The 16,515-nt window shown below is 43.2% G+C and overlaps 1 protein-coding gene and 1 long non-coding RNA gene across 5 annotated transcripts in view; both read right to left on the bottom strand.

The window, feature by feature from the left end:
* LOC125501909 overlaps positions 1–7,124 on the bottom strand; it is a 94,660-nt gene extending 87,536 nt beyond the window's left edge. Inside the window, exon 1 of the long non-coding RNA XR_007279646.1 lies at positions 7,026–7,124. This is a non-coding gene — a long non-coding RNA (uncharacterized LOC125501909). The remainder of the gene's footprint in view (positions 1–7,025) is intronic.
* LOC105691325 (fasciclin-3) overlaps positions 1–16,515 on the bottom strand; it is a 225,933-nt gene that overhangs the window by 138,095 nt on the left and 71,323 nt on the right. The gene's annotated exons all lie outside the window — the stretch shown is intronic.

Raw genomic sequence — 16,515 nt, 5'->3', positions numbered from 1 at the left:
TAATTTCAGTAGAACTATATCATAAAATAATGAAATATATGTGAAAAGTCACGCGTCTGTGGAGTTGACATGACATATGAAAAAAAAAGTAGGATTCACTATGTGTTCATTAATTGTCTCGGAATAGGGTGGAAGATTTTAAACAAATCAACAGTAACAAGAAGGTTTATTATTCATAACCTCCGCGGGTTAACAAAACTATGGTTTTCACCTATTGAGAACTGTAGGGATCCGCGAGAACTATCGATTCAAAAGAATCAAAAATTACATTTGGATATATACTTTGCTTGTTACGAGAAGTTTGCGTTATTTTTTACTCGGATGCCTGAAATATTGCTGAAAACCATCGGAAGCTGCGGAACTTTTCGATGTGCTACCCCCGATGGGTTTCGTTTCAGTAAAATGTCTAGCTAACTTCACAAACGTGAGAGTAAAAAAAATTTTTCAGCCTCCATTCCATCCCGTCTCATTGAATGGGGATTAAATCATATTCTTATAGAGGATATTTTATCGAGCATTTGATATATCGCGTTATGACGTTACTTTAAATTAAATCGTTCCACGCAGAGTCCAGACAAGGCAAAGGTAATCGGCTAAACCTCGGACATTAAGTCTATTTACTGCGTATAAAAATCAATATTAAAAATGGTGGTTAGTAATAATCAAAGTATCGAACATTGTCCAAGAATTGAAACATCGTGTAGTCAGTCGTGTCAAAGTAAAATCCGATCTTTGGATCAACGAAATGTAACATTCGTTTTTACGGTGAAAATTGTGCCCAATCGTACAGGTATAGAATGTTATCTCTAGCGGGGTAGTCAGCGAGCGGTCAGAGTATGCCCAGTTGACACGCACCGTCGATTTGTGTAACGAAAACTCAATTTAGGGCTTGCTTCGGGGTTCGTCACTATCGAACGTATGGTTTGAAACAGTTTTATCGTTATTACACGATAGGAGAGTAGCCGCAGTATAACGAAGAAATATACCGAACAACGAGCCTCACCGCCCTCCAGTGCAAAGCACAATTTGATTCTTCACAAGTTCTCCGCTTTCTATTCCAAGAGCGAACAAGCGCGTAGGTGGGTACAATTACCGTTTGTACGAGGTCTGCTTCTCAAAATTGAAATCGCGAGTGAACAAGCCTCAAACAAAATTGAATTTTCTTCTCTTTCAAATCCGTACAGTGGGTGAGAAAGTATGAATTGCTAATTGTCGTCAATTATATATATGCGAGTAGATGTATATAATCGGGCTTGCAACCGTGATCGTTGTATGTAATTTATTTACTTGTTGTGATACACATCCGTTGCGGGTATGGCGAAAGCTGAATTGAAATATGATGAATTATTTGGAAGAAGAAAGGTTTTTACATACATGTTCGTGTTCGTATTTCCCCTGGGGCTTATGGTTAGTCAGATAATCGATTTTCAAATGTACCATCCATCAGAATTTTTGAAATATGCCCAACTTTGGCATTTTGTACGATATCACGACCGGAAATTCGATACGGCAACATAATATTATATTTCACATAGTCAGCCCTGTAAATCCAGAAGTATTTTAAAAATTTCATTCAGTATTGCCAGAGTCCAGTGAGCCCGTGGCGGTACTCGAACTTTTTTAAAAATGTATAGAATTTACGGCCGCCAACAGGAAGTCGTGAGATTTTGCATAAATATGCTGACGCTCATCCACCCCACGCGTCACAAACGCGATATTTATAACTCGGGCTCACCCTATAAATCCAACGACTCGTCTACACCGATATTTAACCACACCTCGAGAGTCGTGCAGAAAACCGACAGCACCGCATCTTACATTCTAAAATCGGTCTTCGAGACGGAGCAGATTTTTCGAGATAAAAATGAAGACGATGACTGTTTCGATTCAAGACTAGAAGAAAGAAAAGGTATACATATCAAAAGCGATATACCCACTGAGGAATATGTCGCTCGATCAGCAGTGCAGGAAGTGTATCCCAGGCCAGGCGGCATCGCCAATAATATTGGCACCAAGTGTGACGACGGGTTGACCGAAGTGACGCTAGACCGCGAATTGACATCCTTTTGTACGTTCGCGGCGTAGCGTCAACGTAACCCAAGCGGATTCGAAGCAACCTTCTAACGTTCAAATGGAATTGCTATCGGTGGACCGGGTTTTGCAACGATCGATGGGTCCGTCAAACCCAGATCCCCACGAGAGTTCTCTTTTCTGGTTGCAACAATTTATTTTAGCAGACACTCTTTTAAACGACGAGGAAAGGGAACCTTCCTTCCTTCATGATATTTCTGATCTTTCGGTGTTCTTTCAACGTACGTATACGGACTTTGTGTACGAACAACTTATGTTGCGATTGTCATTCGGCCGATCGACTGAACGACTATAAAACGAAAAAACGAAATCCAGATTCATATTAATATATGATATCTTCAAACGCATCTCATTCACGTCGAACCACCGCGCGGCCAACGCTAAAGCTGCTGCAGAGATGTGCCACGAGGCATTCCGGTTGTCGGAAGTTCGAAGCTTAAAGCTTTGGAATACGAGTCCGAAGTGTTCGTGTGAAGGAAACTTCAAATAAATCAGGTTCAACCAGCGAACAGAAACCTATTGGAAACGCGGAATATTGCATACTTCGTTCAATGAACGGTGCTTGTCTTCATGCGCACTGAAAGACACCGATGTCCTCGACGTTCTCGGGGTGCACTCACACCGTTTAACCGGCTATAATTCTCTCGATAATTCCATTCTAGAGAACCTTTGAAATCGTCACGTCGAGAAGATTCGCTCAAATCATACGTTATTCCTTTCCTCGACTACCGTGTTATCCACATCGTGCCTCCACATCGTAGCGACAATGAGAAAATGCATTGAGAAACGTAGTTTTGGTTATACGGTGACTCTCGAGTAGGACTTCCATTTTCGTATTATGGACAAGGAGGATAAAAATAGGTCGCCAACGGAAGGAAATTCGGCATAATGGTTCCGGCACTACTATGGGTACCTTGCGTTTCACCGTAAAAAAAAAACAATTTGGAAAAGGGTTTCTTTCTAAATCGGCCTCGGTTTCATTAACGTTACAAATAAGGCTTTCATTTCCGGTCGAATACGTTTTCTTGCGGGTTACGCAAACTTCGTAAGTTGAGGAATAAAACTGGATATATAGCAGCGTCGTACTTGCATTAGGTATAACCAAACGAAAACAGCTGTGTTCCGACATGATCTGTATAACTTATATCTTACTCCGTTACTAACAAGGCAATTCCGAACAGAATATCTGCAAACTGTACGAAATGCAGTTCTGTGCGATTCATGCATTTAGATGGCTCGAGTTACGAAGTAATTCAACAACGCTTGCGGCACAATTTTGACACGTGCGACTAAGAAAATCCTCATTCCAGGGTGCATATAACGTGCAACGCGATATTCGTGGCTTAGTTCGCGGCGTGACTGCATCTTTTTCAAAAGATGCTAGATCTGAATTTCAAAAATTTGCAGCGCGCACCCGATTGAAACCCAATTGAAATCCAGCAAACACGCGTCAAAACTGCAATTTCAATAATCGAAAAGCGCTCATTCCGAACGACTAAAAAAAAATGGACACGAAGGAGTAACTGTCGAACTCTGTCGGATATACCGGAATATCTGTTTTTAAACGATCCGCCGACCGCGACGACGTGATAACTTGACGTACATTTATATTCATCAAAGGTTAGCCAGGCATTGAATTATGAATTACGGCTACCTCGTAAAAGTTGGTTACATTCCATTGCATTTGACAAGGTGTTAAATTATTAAACCATCCCTTAATTAACGTAGCACCCACTGCGCGGCAATGGGGAACGAGGAGAAACACAGTGGAAATAGAAACTGTGGAAGTGAGCAACAGTGAGCATGGTAGGCAAACGTCTCGCTACGCTAATACCTCGAACGCCAAGAGAGCGAGATGAGTGGGTCGGAGCCCTTGGTGGCTGGCCACACTCTGCATTATAAACGGGGTTGAGTACGTTCGCTAGGATAGTAGGATTTCGGGCATACCCAAATACTGAAAAGGTGAAATAGACACTGAGAAAGTGGGCTACCGCTTCTACAATAGCCCTTAACATTTAACGGGTCTTCCTCCGGATTCAGGTCCGCTTCTTGCTGCCGCACGTTGGTCGGTTGGTTAGCTTACTTCGGCAAAAGCACTTTGGAACGACTGTATACCGGATATTTTGCTGAGCCGATCTTCGTCCCCGATGAGAGCAAAGGGACTGTAACGTTACAGAAGCTACGACCGCGGAGCTTCCTCTTTAGTTGCCTACCGAATATCCATTGTTTCATTATAATTTGCAAATTGCCACTTCTCCATATCTCCCACATCAATACATTTATAGTGAGATATGTGTACAGCCAACTTTCATACCGCGGTTCATTGCAACCCTTTCCATTGTTATCGTGCACCACAAAGGGTGAAAATATAATCTCGCGAGTCTCTTTTCTTTCACGGGCGTATAAAAATGAAAAAAAATTCAACGTAAAAGCCATAATCTGTCTGGCGGTAACAATATCGCAAATTAAGCAGCTTTACCGCTGCAGGTGAAAAATCAGCGGGATGATGCAGAACGTAAATATAAGTACCCGCGACGAAAAGTTTCACGTGAAATCCATTAGAAGATTACTTGTTGCCTCCCTTTTTGTTTCGTAACGATCCCTCTCGGTACGGGTGGGTAATGCCGGCTGACGGTGCTTGGTAAAGTAGCCGCTCGGCAGAGGGTTACGGGGAACGGGAGACAACAGGTCCTCGTCCAGAAATGGGGGGGGGGGGCGAGCATTAAACTCTTTCGGAATAATTAGGATGTAATTCATAATTAAAGCCGTAGGCGTATATATCCGCACAACTCCTTGTAGCAGCGGGCCCTCGTAAAAATGATGATAACAACAACGGCGATGATCAAAAAAATAAAAAAAAAACTGGCACCGCGGAACACGCACGTTGGTCGAGCAACACCCGGTGCGTTAGCGTCATCCCTTCGCTACCGTGCACAGCCATGGGGATCGCGCGCACATCGCCAAAAGTTACCGCGCGCGGGGCGCGTTCACCAGGTAAATTAATAATTTAATCGCATTACCATCCAAGCGAATAGGGTTGGCAGATAATGTGACCTCGGATAGGCATCCGCTAACTTGATTAAGACGATCTCTAATCCGTCTTAAGTTAATCAAAGACCGCCGGAGCAAAAATAGTTGCACAAACGCAAATGGTATAACATGTGGGTGTGTATGTAAGGTTCGGGAATTTTTTTACAAGAGCTACTTCCATTGTTGCTGCTGCTGCTGCTGTTACTGCGATATCAAGACGTACGAATGGGAATCGATTTCTACGAAGAATGGAAGAAGTCGGAGAAATGGTGGATACGACGACCTAGCCATTTGGAGTCACCGGCTGCAACCAAAGACCTCTCACATACGCAGTTCTATTTCAATATAACAATATCTTCTGCTTCGTTCACTTCACGGGCGTTCCTTACCGTACAGACACGAAAGATTGAAATAGTTTTAATTCTTTTCAAAGAATTCGATAGAAATGTCACGAGAATTTTAAACTATATACGCCACCTGCATCGTAGTCATTTGATGAAATTTGCAATTTCCAGAGTTGACGCTGATTTTTTTCTTTTTTTTTTTTTCGCAGAGGTTACACAAGTTAATTCCACAGAGAGGGTGAGACAATAAGAAAAAGTCACGACCAACCAAGTCTATAGGTGGGCGACACAGACGCTGAAGTTTAAAATGAAAAAAGTTGGCTATCGTAGCACAAAAAAAAAACATGCTATGATTAATAGTCGATTGATTGCTACCGTCCATGTTTTCAATGAGAACACATCGCGATGAAGAGTGAGCTTCTGCTGCTGGTGTGCGTATAATATTATCCACTTCCCAGAGTAGAAGTGTTAATCCCCTCGATTCGTTGCAATCGTATAGAGGTAATAAATTAATTGATTCGGTCGTTTGATGAAACGTCCCAGTACTTCGTTTCAATTATTTATCTGATTATTTATTTCATTCGTCTATTTTTATATATCTCTTTGATATACGCGAGACAAGAGGAGTTCGTTACGAGGGTGGTGTGCAAGCAGTCGGCGGGGTTGCGGGTTGGAAAATATCATAAAAAGCGACCGCGCACTTCAATGGCGGATCCTCCGGCGGCGTAGTAGTTCGCTCTTTTTTATAGTGTGTGCATAACAATCACGAGGTAACCTTTGACATTTGATGCATAAATATGAATTTCCGGATGTTGAAAGTGGTGGGCACAAACATAAGTAGTCTGCGGGTGGGTAAATAGACGAATATACGTACGACCGGATATTATATCGTGTGTACATAATTCATACGTACGTACAATATAACCCGTACAACTGGCAAGGGGTTTCATCGGGGTTTCCTGTAAATTACCGCCGCGGCCTTGTTGGAATCGATCAGCAAAAGCACCTCCTGCCAACGCCAGTGAGGTCAGGAGGGCAGTTATTCCGACCGACAGCGACCACCGCACGACCGAAACACCTCCGTACCGACCCCACAATGAAAATTACACCATGCTACCGCGTCTCTTATCGCACGCGACGAGGAAAATGGAAACGTCAGATCAAGCTCGGATAAATTTTACTTTATACGGGTACGTACATGGCGCCTAGCTGTGACGCGCGGGTTAGTTCTTCCGCGAAACGACTTTGGATTTCAGGTTCCGGGTTCTTCGTTCGATTGTAACTGACCCTCTCCCCCCGTCGATTCGGGAGTTTTGAACGAGTTGTTTGCCACGTGAACGAACGTCGTGAATTTTTCCCAATCGAAATCTTCATGGCGATTACACGGACTATTAGCGCGGCGTACCGTGAGCATGAGTGAGTGAATAAAACATTCTGCTGCGGAAGGACAGAAACGCGATCCGTGAAACGAGCACCAGAAGTATTGCCTCCGTGTGTCGAAGGTGTCGAAGACACGTGTCAAGGTTCGTTTGAAATCAACTGTATTCGCAAATATATTACCCAATTGCTGCCAGTCTGCGAGATCTCTCCGGTCGAACTACCACCGCTGCCCAATGAGAGATAAAAATAGCCAGAGGATCGTAGTTGAAAAAGTCTCACCTGAAACAGAAGAGCAATAGAAACTTTCATCAGTATTTGTCGCAATCAGTAGACAGTCGTAGACCGACTTTTGATCCCGTTAAATCGAATCCAGATTATACGCGGTGTGAAAGGGATAATCCAAAATTTGAGGGAAACGCGATTATGATTAGCTACACCCACGCTTCGTACAGTTGACGTCGTAATGCAGGAGAGGCTTCCACTTCTCCGTGCCCATAGAGACGACAAGATATTTTATGGAAAATCCAAATCCGTTATCGTATCGCGTACGCGTGGAAATGGAGCTGGCGCGATTAATTGTAAGCTCGGTACCAAGTTCAGCATCGAGGCGTGGGTACCGAGTTTAACTGCAGAAGTGCGGGCATTTACTTGCGTGCTTTTAGCGATAATTGAAAACACGAAACGAGGAAAGGTTCACGCACACGTGGCGATAGTTGAACTCACCTCGGCTCAGGGTGCGTACAATTTCGGTTACCGGGAAGGTAAATCCAACTACAACAATGGACAGGTGTGTTGAACATAGAGGCCTGTACGAGGTATACGAACAGTACAGCCGGTATTATACAATGTATATGATCTACGGAAGGCGCATACGCTCCACAACCTCGTTTTCTATATCGTACCAACCGCTCAATCCCGGGGGTTGTATGACGTCACGCTTCAACCTATCATAATTACGGGGTGTTATGCTAAAAGCATGATTACCAGAAATTCAGGGCGCACGCATATACGGGGGAGGGGGGTACACGAGACGCTCACGCAACGGGTTTTGTATGTACTGCCCTGTATATTAATACCTACGCGTGGTCGGGGCCAACGTATGGCAAGGTAATCAATATTTACGACTCAGAAGCACGTCGGGTTCACCCTGTACATCCATTCGCACGATACACCCTTTTCGCCCCTCCCCCCAGTTGCCGAGCCTGACAAATTTATTTAAATATTTAATTCCAACGAATAACTTTATACACAATGATTATGCTCGTAATTTTTTCCTCGCACTTATACGCACGACGATCGGCAGGTAGAATTTTCGTGTATTCGGTACCACGTCTACCCATGAAAATATCTCGCCACAAATAAGCGTGATTCCGTATCTTCTTCTTTTTTTCATCTAATTCATTTTGAACTGGTAAAATTTTGTCGACAGCCAGGTTTCAAAGGCAGACGATGCGGGAGCGAGACGTGTACGTCTTTTGTAACGTCATCCCTGGGGAATAAATCCCGTGAGTACGTACCCATGGTAAAATATGTAATCTACGATCAGCTACCTTTCACCAATAGTTTCACACTTTGTGGCATTTGGTATGCAAATGCTGTCGAAGAAACATGTGCGATACCTTGATGCCTTGGCATACGGCCAGATCCTATACCCTCAACCTCACGGTACACGCTTGTCTTATACTACACGTACGAATATTCGTACAAATCCTCGTGCGATATACACAACGCCTACACGACGCGCTCTTTCCCATTATAATACCATACATCAGATACCCTGTACCCTGTCAACATGGTTCAGAGATTATCATACAAAGGGCGTACGTCTTTGCTAATTCGCAAACGAGATCAAAAATGGCTATTCGTAATTACGAACTTCAAAAGATACGTTGTGTTGTAGTTCTCATCCCCAAATTAACGTGCGGCGGGCTTAAAGTTATCGAGCTGGTACCGATAATGCAATTTAAAAAAAGTTCGACGCTAAGAGCTTGCATTTGATTGTGATCTTCTTCGGTCCAGATATCCTCTGCGGTGTGACCCGGTTCGGCTGAAATGTTAATTTTCCGGGGGGTCGGTTTCCGCAGAATTTCCTTCCCAGCTCCAGCACCTGCACTTTCCGATTTTCTTCCAACCTCGTTTTCCTATCCCGTTAGAAGTTCTCGAAATTCAGAGCATTTGCTGGCTAGAATTCCCGTTAACGGATGCTCGTCCTACATTTTTGAACAACTTTCAGCCCTCGACTGAATTTGTTGCAACGTTAGAGCAGGAGCAATAGAGTTCGTACCTGTTTCATTGTAATTACAGGATCTACTCCAAAAAGATACGTTTGACAACCAATCCGCGGGATTCCCTCGCGTTAGCCGGTTAGCTGATGCGGTATACCGACTATCGAAGATCTTACATTTGTGAAATCTAGTGGTATACGGTATACCTTGTATCCTGCCGAACATCCTCTACCGCGTCTTTCGATTTAAGGCCACAAAGTTCCGGGGAATCCAGCGCGGAGCGCGAAGTTTCTCGGTCTCTCAAGTGCCCGGGGGGCAACCAAGTAGAGAACGTTTATCCGCGAGCCACGTAACAGTCGTTGAGTACATATACTGTTCATATAGATATACAGATACCGTTCGCGTACCAACCGCTTTCCTTCCCTTCCTTTTCCTAGCGCGACCCATCACTTGATCGCCGTGACGGTAGATAGATTCGAAGTTGTGGAAAGTTTCGGAATTTCCAAGTATATCTAACCGAGGGTAACCTCACCTAATGTAGCTGAGGAAAAAGGTGGAAAGGTCCGACTCTATCTCGGCGAAAATTATCATTTTTTCTCGATCCCAGAGTCGATAAGCCCTTGGATATATATATCTGACCGTATCGCTCGTACGCCGATAGATTTTTTACATATTCGCAAATGGATTTGAAACTTTTTCATTCAATTTCTTTTCACTTCCATTCGCGCACTGTACACGATACATTTCAATTTTTGGGGAATTATCGTTACAATTTCTTTGGTAAAAATAATAATATGGCATTTCGCGGTTTTACAACGGGGTTCGAGGACGCGGTACGGAGAGTAACCAAGAGTAACCAATAATGGGCTACCGCGCATAATATGCCCTCGAAGCATAATAAAACGGCGTTATATTCGAATGCTGGCGTGCCGTGTTCGAGAGACTAAGAGCTCAAGAGTTTGGAGCGAGCTGGACCGCTATACTCGTACGGCAGTCGTGACTAAACACATACCGTATTATATGTATGTATGTAGCTACAGGTCGCAGGGGCTAGGCATTAGGGGTATTAGATATAGCGTATACCTTCGTATAGTGAAACGTTAGCCGTATAGCGGACCGCGGAAGGAATGTTCATTTAATTAACTTTACCCGATTTTCCCCTCTCTTCACGCAAGCTTATAACATTTACGATATAGTATATACTGTAACGTGGCGTTTTCAGCCCCGTTACTACGGCACCCAAATCTCCCGGAATTTCCTCCCGTTTTTCGTTAATAATCTAGAAAACTGCAGCACACCGAAACGAATCACCAAGGCTAAATTAAAATAAGAGATATTCCGTATGTTAAGCTAATTTTCGTTGTTGTTCCGAATATTCTCTTATGTGATCTGGGAAAATACCGACGAGTTGAGCCAGGACGACCTACGAGGACCTCCCGGGCCCTTTCCTCCAAGGGTACAACTCTGACGTCATCCGTGCCAATCAGACTACCGATGTGCACTCTCCCGTGGTGGACCGGACCACCAGCTGGTGACAGCATCGCAAACATCTCCCGCCTCCCGATCTACCGAATCGCTACCGGCGTATAGGACCGCAAGACGACCCGTCTACGATCTCCCGCTAGACGATAGGTGCGTAAGACGCTCTGCTATCGACGAATGGATGCTACGGAAGGCGGCGTATAGGGTGGCATGAACTGAGTAGTGTCACCTCCCGTCCCGTAACTTACTGGCCAGGAGCCAGACCAAAATAACATCTACCGTTCCGGAACTGATCCCGTCACCGGGTAAAACTTGCTAACCTCCCGAGATGACGTTCTGCCTAGGAAGACATGTAGGGGTCGAGGCACAAGTGAGCCCAGGACTACATTCCGACTCCCGAGACGACATAGGATAGAGATGTTGCTCTTAGGATGAGGACTCCAAGTGCCTGAGTCGACGCAGCCTTGGATGGCCTCCTGAACGCAGACAGCCAGCCGGTCAGTACTCAAAAGCGAGCGCGGCCGATGAGGAAGCATGGATGATGACGTCAGAGGAGAGGAGAGGCGCCGAATAGGCAAATTCAATTGTCAACTGAAGAATTGCGCCCTACACCTGTGGCCTAATTAGGAGAGGGAATCGCCAATCCGGACGATTTCCGAGTAAGAAGATCCTGGACACCGGCGCTCAACTCGTCCTACTCTACTAGATACCGGCAAACAGACAGGACGTTTTGGCTAGATCCTTCCTTACCAATTCAGATCTTCCTTTGCCGCTTTCCCAAATCTACCGTCTACCGCTACCGTTTTCACCCAATACTACCGCTACCGTTGCTATTTAGATTCACTCCCATCCGCCCCTTAGCTACAGTATAATTAAATCTAGAATCCGTTAAATAATTGTATTAAAGTTAGAGTCAGTGGGTGCCGAACTCCTTCCGTTAAGGTAAGGTTTTCCACCTTCAGAGAGAGGCACGAAGTAGCCACGTGGGGGATTGCAAATTGCCTAGAATATTTCGTATTTTGTTTTATTGTCAGAGTGTAAGTCAGTGGTGAAAGACCCACTGCATCCGTTATTTAGAGTGTAAGTCAGTGGTGAAAGACCCACTGCATCCGTTATTTAGAGTGTAAGTCAGTGGTGAAAGACCCACTGCATCCAGTTTATTTAAGAGTGTAAGTCAGTGGTTAAAGGCCCACTGCATCCAGTATTTGATAAGTCGGTGGGAACGCGCCCCACCGCAATTTGGTACGGTCCGGTCCGTTACGTTTTTCGGTTTTTGGGCAATTTTGTAATTCCTCCCGGTTTGCCTCGTGGCTGAATTCCGTTACCGTACGTTTTGTATTTTCGCTCTCGGAGCATTTCATTGGTCTTCTACCGTTTCTCCCGTGCATTTGCTGCACGGGGTATCATTTAGTACGTTGAGTTATTAAGAAAAATTTAAGTAATACGTTAAGGAAAGCCTTGGTGATATTTGGTGATGCTGTATGGTATTTTGTTATAATTTATGTAATACTTTCTCCCGTATCGAATTTGTCATTCTTTGGGTAATCTGTTACCCCTACGGTAAATCTTGCGTTCCGTTACGGTCCCGATCTATTTGGAAATCTATCGTCTGTTACCGTAGAGTAGCCACGGAAAAGCGCTCCGTGTAAAACCGCGCCTTTTCTCCCGTTCGTAATTATCGCTCATTCGGATCATTTGTAAAAGAATCAGTAAACTCCCGTAGGCCTTTCGAATATCGAAATTATAATTCTGTACTCCCGTAAATAATCTCCCGCTACCGTTAAACGAATTATATTTTGTTACTCTCGACCTATTGTAAATCTACCGATTCTGTATTTCCTACCGAATTTGTTAAAATACAGTCTCCCGAAATTACGTTACGTTATCGTTTTTTTATTTGTGCCCGAATTGTTGTTGTGGATCCACGCCACTCTACCATTTATTTCGCTGTTGAACAGCCTGTGCCTAGCCAGCCACTCCGCCGGATCTGTATTCGTTATTCCGTAAGTTTTTGGTATTTCGTTAAGTGACGCGACACGCGTCTGGCGCCCAACAATCTTTTCGTTCCGTTTTCCGTTTTCCGTTCCGTTTTCCGTTTTCAGTTTCATACAGATCGCGCCGAAGGCACGTGGGTTTTTCCCGGGTCCAACCCGCCTGGGGGAAAATAGAAAACCTTCTACGTCGCAAGTGGTGCCCAATGTGGGGCCACTAAAAAGGGTGATCTGTTTAAAAAGCCACGTTGCAATACATACAACCCGTATACCGGAGTACGTTGCTCACACATGCCTGAGTTATTGTAGGAGGCTTTTCTCATCGGCGAGTTTTCTGTCCCTGACGGAACGAAGACCCGCGCTTATGAAAGCAAGGTGCATACGCTAACTGTACGCGATCGAGATCCAACGCCTCGTGATCGATGTATAATCGATCGATAATGTGTCTTATAATTCCAATATCTTGGTAATGTTGCCTTCATTTTTCCATCAGGTGTATTCATGAACTATGTGTGCATAATTCGGAAGTTCACACCGCACGCATATGAATAGATTACAATAGTTGCTACAATAAAATAGTATATACGTTACGGAAAACGAGGGACGAATGTAATAAAAATTTACACTGTATACGTTAGTGCATGCTACAGGATGTCGTGTACAGCGATATTATACCTAGAGGAAATAGAAACTTCAACGTAAAAATAATGCTGCAGCTTTATGTTATGGGCGTAAAGTAACTTTACTGAATCTGCTGTGCGACCGCTATACCTATACCTGAGCTACACGATCTTCGTCGCGATATCGCAAGCTATACGATCTTGAACATAATGTGACGCGGTTATACGTGAACCGTCAAAAAATTCATTACGCGAAGTGCCGACTACGACTAGGATATCCCCGTAAGACCGTGAATGCGAAATCACACATAGTAAAATGGAAAAAATAAAATAAAATAAAAACCAAAAATAAAAGAAGACAACCCCATATCGTTTCCCATGCGGTGTAAACAAATTATAGATTTCAATTTTATTTTTGATGATATGGTATCTGATATAATTTTTCTTATTTCCTTTTTTCTTTGTAGAACAGAAAAAACTCAAGAGCGTACAGAAAAAATGAGTTTATCTTTACACAGGAATAAAACGGGGGGATATAATACGTATGGACTTTAGCTATTTCCCTCCGCGGTATAATTGTACCTACTTTTACCGGGTGCGGTCTGTATTCCAGAGAATCCCTCCGTTAATTGAACGAATAAAGTGTCTACCCATGAGTTTGAAAAACGAATCTGCCAGTCCCGAGACACCCTTTGGCGCGAAAATTGTTCGTTATGTAAATTCGATTCCTAAAATTTCCACACGCGCGCTATACTTCTACCTGCGAATACATAAATTTATACACGATAAAAGACGGAGAATTTCATGAGGTACTAAAACCTTTGAACTCCGCGAATTTTCAGAACTGCACGCGGAACACGGATATTCAGCTTTTATTCGACTGACATTTGAATTAAAATATACCTATATTGCGAGGGGAACCCTTCGTAAAACGTACCGAACAATTCTCGATAAACGGAGCGTAAACGGACCTCGGGTCAGTTACATTTATGTAAACCTGTAACTAAGAGAAAAAAAATGAGGATAAAAAGATTATGCAACAATAGCTCAAGTGAAGTGTGTTATATGTATATCCTCTTTCCATATTACGAACCACATGTCTCATCGTTCGATTATCAGCGTCTGCAGTCTCGATCTGCTTGACTAAAAGACAAGGAAAAAAAAAAAAAAAAAATGATGATAATCAAATTTTTATTACCAGATTTTATTCGATCGCGATTCAATGAATAATTTACCGATAAAAACTTCAACCTAGCACACGAACGGTTTCTTCTGACCGCGATTTTTCTTGCAAGTAGTTTGCTTCTTACTATGCACAATAAATTTGTAGAATATACACATACAGCTATGACTGGGGATGATAGGAGAGGTTATTTTTGTAGTCGAAGTTATCAGGGCAAAGTTAAGTAAACTCTGGTTATTAGTTGATCGAAGTAAGGCTCCTGCCCTCGTCAAGAGCATTGCAAACGGAAACCTTGAAGCTTATGTATATGTATGAGTTCATGTACATGCACGGTATATGCAGGGCTTCGCAAGGGTTTTTCGAAGCGCATGAACGCACAGTAGTTCGACAATCCTTTCTCGACCGTTATAATGGTCCTTGACTAATTATGACGATCATAAACTTCAAAAATTGTACGTATATGTAATCTAGTGAAATCCATTATTTTGATTGTTTTGTTGATTAAAATTTACAAATGTCAACGTCCATTTTTGACAAATGCACGAGGTCTTCTAACGACATTGCTAAACGAGTTACTTGTATATTACAGAATAGGTATAGATGATATAAGTATATCAAGCTTCGTTACGTATTCGCAAGTTACACATAAACCGTGTTTATACAACAGGACTACCTACTCGACTACTTTTTCCCCAGGACAACGACGAATTATGCTAAACAGTTGACGGCCACGAACGAGCATTGTGCTTTATTAGCTGGAAAAAAGCAAAATTTGCATCGCCGGTCCGCGAATTCGCCCCTGGCACGAAAAGAACCCACCACACTGCATCGGCGCGAAGAGTACATAAGAAAATCAAAAAAACTAGATAATGTATTATTTCATTGTCAGAGTAAAATCTCTGAAGCATATCTTTGAATGGTCACCAACCACATCGCTATACTACTACTCGGAATGGAACAATCGGATGTTTCATTTCCGATTTAATTTTTTCTTTTTAAAATTGGGAAAAAATTTCACACGCAATTATCGCATCGAAATTATCCTACAGATTATGTACTGTTTCCATACAGTTACAAGAAATTATATATATTCAAATGCGACAACAAACCAAAGCTTCTCACTATGACGTTGATCGTGAAAAAAGCATTCTTCCGCAACAAGTGTATTTAGAAAATTTATTTGACTCGACGAGTTTCAAGTGAACGCCCAGACTCGACTGTACCTATAATACCTAAAATATAATAAATATTGTAAGTTTTCGTATGACGCGGCCAGCGCGGCGTCGCAAGAAAGATCAAGATTTATCAAAAACTTTTTTCACAAACTTATCTCGCGCTTATTCAATGCCAACTTCTTCCATGAATCATTCACCCCGCAACTTTTACGGCGTGGACAAGACGCCGAAAAGTGTTTTACATACACCCACCCGCGAAGGAGTGAAATAAAATGAGAAAGGAAAAGGGGGGAAAAAATTGAAAGAAACAGAAAAATGAAAAACGTACATCCAGCGCGAACTCGAGGACGAATCCTTTCGGGGTATAAGTATACTCGACACAGCGTCAATATCCTGCATGATATCCTTCGCATGGTTCGTATACACGTATATCGAGAATATACGTAACATCGTAGCTGCTATAAGCCCGCAGCGATTTAGAAACACGAAATAACTAACGGTGAACCAATAAATTGTATCCCTTGCGCGAGTGTACCATTATATCCCAAAAATGATGATGCTTTGGTATTTCTCGGTGTGCCGACCTATTCAGTGATCCATTAACGACCTATTTTCCCGCGCAAAGTTACAGTACAGGATAAATCCGGGAGCCGGTACCACCCCCCTGGCATAGGTACTAAACTATACGTAGCGCGGACAACGTAACATGCAGCAAGTAGAGTTGCCACCGAGAACGATGGACCGGGATTCAGTTTTTCCAAATAACGCGGAGTTACCACCACTTCGGTTATATGTATATACCTACCGTATAGGTTACACGTTACATGCATGTATCCGACACAACAATGGCTATGGGCGCCGCTTACCGGAAGCAAAACATCGTCACAATGGTTATACGGGCTCCACTATTTAACCTCCCTTGGTTGTCGGTCGGCGCGTGCAACGCATAAATAAACCAAGGTTTACATTTTTATGGTCCCTGGAATGGGATTTT

The sequence above is a fragment of the Athalia rosae genome, chromosome 1, assembly GCF_917208135.1.
Source record: "Athalia rosae chromosome 1, iyAthRosa1.1, whole genome shotgun sequence".
In the NCBI taxonomy this organism is placed as follows: domain Eukaryota; kingdom Metazoa; phylum Arthropoda; class Insecta; order Hymenoptera; family Athaliidae; genus Athalia; species Athalia rosae.
The sequence above is the reverse complement of the archived record's forward strand: the minus strand, read 5'-3'. Positions and strand labels throughout refer to the sequence as shown.